This window comes from Chrysochloris asiatica, unplaced genomic scaffold (assembly GCF_000296735.1).
Source record: "Chrysochloris asiatica unplaced genomic scaffold, ChrAsi1.0 scaffold00143, whole genome shotgun sequence".
Taxonomy (NCBI): Eukaryota; Metazoa; Chordata; class Mammalia; order Afrosoricida; family Chrysochloridae; genus Chrysochloris; species Chrysochloris asiatica.
Window position 1 is genome coordinate 1,562,636 of NW_006408661.1, and position 3,478 is coordinate 1,566,113.

General features: G+C 41.2%; 1 pseudogene; it reads left to right on the plus strand.

Annotated features, from left to right (window-relative positions):
- Window positions 1–596: 596 nt before the first annotated feature.
- Window positions 597–3,147, plus strand: LOC102825407 (annotated as a pseudogene).
- Window positions 3,148–3,478: the final 331 nt, after the last annotated feature.

Sequence of the window (3,478 nt, forward strand, 5' to 3'; positions counted from 1 at the left end):
TTGAATTTGTTTGCCTTAATATTCTTTAAAGAAATGTATTCAAAGGCTTCAGGAGATTGGCAAGTTAGAGTGAATTTGTCAGGAGAAACCCAGAAGAACACACATGAAGTGCTCAGGGGACATACCTTTAACAACAACAATGAGGTACAAATTTGTGAAGGGAACCCCAGTATCCTTGAAGACTGCAGTGGTTGTTATGTAATGCAAATTGGATTTGATAATGGAGACTGCCCTAGTTGAATTAAGACACCTAATCAAAATGGGACTGATTGGACTTGGTGGTGATAAGAGGCTAAGTGGCAGCATTTAATCAACATAAACAAGATGGGTATGGTTATTATAATAGGCATCCAAATCAAAGCAGTTATCAGAACAATCTGACTCAGACTCGTGTGGATTTATGGCATTGGTTAATTAGGCAGGGTATACCTAAGACTGAAACAGATGGGAAACTTATTAAATGTTTACTTGATTTGTACAAGAGGAGAACTCTGGGTCAAGTGAATGGCAGAGTGACTTGCATTGCTAGAACAGAGAATCATGACTCTCAATCAGTTCTCAGACTTAAGCCAGTTTAAAAACCCATAATCCCTTGAATGAAGAGGTGGTCAGTCCCCTTAAGGAAGGACCCCACTACACTGCCATCTATTAGTCTTTTTTCCAGGCTTCCCAAAAGGGAAGTCTTTTAAAAGTCTTTTAAAAAGGTAACTGTTCATTGAGGAAAGGCAATTATCATACTTTTCAGGGATTACTGGCCACTGTTTCTGAATTGACACTAATTCTAGGAGACTCAAAGCATCAATGTGGGCCACCAATCAGAGTGGGGACATATGAAGATCAAGTTATTTATGGGATCTAAGGCCAATATCACTGTGGGTCCAGTGGGTTCTCAAACTCATCCTGTGGTGATTTCCCCAGTTCCGGAATACATAATCAGAATAGACATAAACAGCCACTGACCGTTACCCACACTGGATCCCTGAAATGTGGAATAAGGGCTATTGTGGTTAGAAAAGTAAAGTGAAAACCATTAGAGCTACCTTTACCTAGCAAGATAGCAAACTAAAATCAATACTGCATTCCTGGAGAGATTGCAGAGATTAGAGCTACAACCAAGGATTTAAAGGATGCAGGGGTGGTGATTCCCACCACATCCACATTTGTCTCACCTGTCTAACCGGTGCAAAAACAGATGGCTCTTGGAGAATGACAATGGATTCTTGTAAACTTAACCAGGTCATGACTCCTATTTCAGCTGCTGTTCCAGATGTTGTTTCTTTACTTGAGCAAATTCATCTTCTGGTAGTTGGTATTCAGCGATTAATCTGGCCAATGCCTTTTTTATCAATTCTAATTTCTAAGGTTCACCAGAAGCAGTTTGGTTTTATCTGACAAAGCCAAAATTACACTTTCACAGTCTCACTTCCAGGGTACATCAGCTATCCAGCACTATGTCATAACTTTGTCCAAGGGACCATGATTGCCTTTTCCTACCCAAGACATCACATTGGCCCATTTCATTAATGACATCATGATTATTGGTCCTACTCAGGAAGAAGTATCAATGATTATAGACTTACTGGTAAAACATCTGTGTACTCTTGTTGTCATTGCTGTTAGGTGCCATTGAATTGGAAACAACTCATAGTGACCCTGTGTACAACAGAACAAAACACTGCCTGGTCCTGTGCCAACTTCACAATCATTGCTATGTTTGAACACATTGCTACTGTCACTGTGCCAATCTACCTTGTTGTGGGACTTCCTCTTTTTCTGACACTACACTTTGACAAGTGCTAGAGGGTGAAAAATTAATCCAACAAAAATTCAGACACCTTCCAATGCAGTGAAATCTCTAGAGGCTCAATGGTGTGGGCCATGTAGAGATATTTGTACTAAAATGACGGTTAAGTTATTGAACTTGACCCCTCTCATAACTAAAGAAGAATCACAATTCCTGGTAGACCTCTTTGGATTTTAGAGGCAACATATCCCTCATTTAGCTCTGTTACTCCAGCCTAGTTAGCAAATGACTAGAAAATCTGCTAATTTTGAGTGTGACCCATGACTAGAACAGGCTCTGCAAGAGGTTCAAGCTGCCTTGCCACTTGGACCATATGATCCAGCAAATCCAATGGTTCTTGAAATGCCAGTGGAAAATTAAAATGCAGTTTGCAGTCATTGACAGACTCCTATTGGTGAATCACAGCACACAACGTTAGGAATTTGTAGCAAAGCCCTGTCATTCTCTGTAAATAACCATGCCCTTTTTGAGAATGAATGCCTAACCATAGGCCAACAAGTCACCAGGCAACAGAAGCTCCCCATCATGAACTGAGTGCTGCCTGACATACAGAGTCATGAAATTGGAGGTGCACAGCAACACTCCATCATTAAATGGAAGTGGTACATAAGAGACCACATTTAAGGAGGGCCTGAAAGCATGAGTAAGCTGCATAAGTAAGTGGCCGAAATGCCCTTGATCTCCACTACTGTCACATTACCTTCCCTCTCCCACTCTAGACTTATGGCCTCATGAAGGAGTTCCTTATGATCAGTTTATTTTGGAAGAGACAACTAGTCTTGGTTTACATAGGTTTTTGCACAATATTCAGGCATCAATCAAAAGTGGACAGTATCAACACTATAAACCCTTTTCTGGGACTGCCCTGAAGGACAGTAGTGAAGGGAAGTCTTCCCAATGGGAAGAACTTCAAGCAGTGTATTTGGTTGTTTGTTTTGCTTGGGAGGAGAAATGGTCAGATGTGTGACTATGTACTGATTCACGAGCTGTTGTCAATGGTTTGGCTGGATGGTGAAGGAATTAGAAGCAACATGATTGGAATATTGGTGCCAAGGAGGCATGGGGACAAAATATGTGGATAGACCTCTATTAATGGGCAAAAGAGTGAATATATTTGTTTCTCATGTGAACACCAAAGTGTTCTCTCAGTAGAGGAGGATTTTAGCAACCAAGCAGGCAAAATGACACATTCTGTAGAAACTAACGATGCTCATTCTTCAGTGACTTCTGCCATTGCCAATGGGCTCATGAACAAAGTAGTCATGGTGGCAGAGGTGGAGCTTATGCAGGGTCTCAGTAGCATGGACTTAGCTACAGCCATTGCTAAGCATCCAATCTACTAGCAGCAGGAGCCAACACTGAAACCCAAAGAAGGAAATATTCCTCATGGAGATCAGCGGGATACCTGGTGGCAGGTTGATTATATTGGACCACTTCCATCATGGAACAATCATCATTTTATTTTTACAGGAATAGGCATATACTCTGGATATGAATTAGTCTTCCTTGCACACAATGTTTCTGCCAAAACTACCATCTGTGGTCTTACAGGATGTCTTATCCACTGTAGTAGTATTCCACACAACATCTCTTTGGATCGAGAGATCTACCTCACAGCAAATGAAGTGTGTCATTAGACCCATGCTCATGGAATTCCATGGTCTTACCATGCTC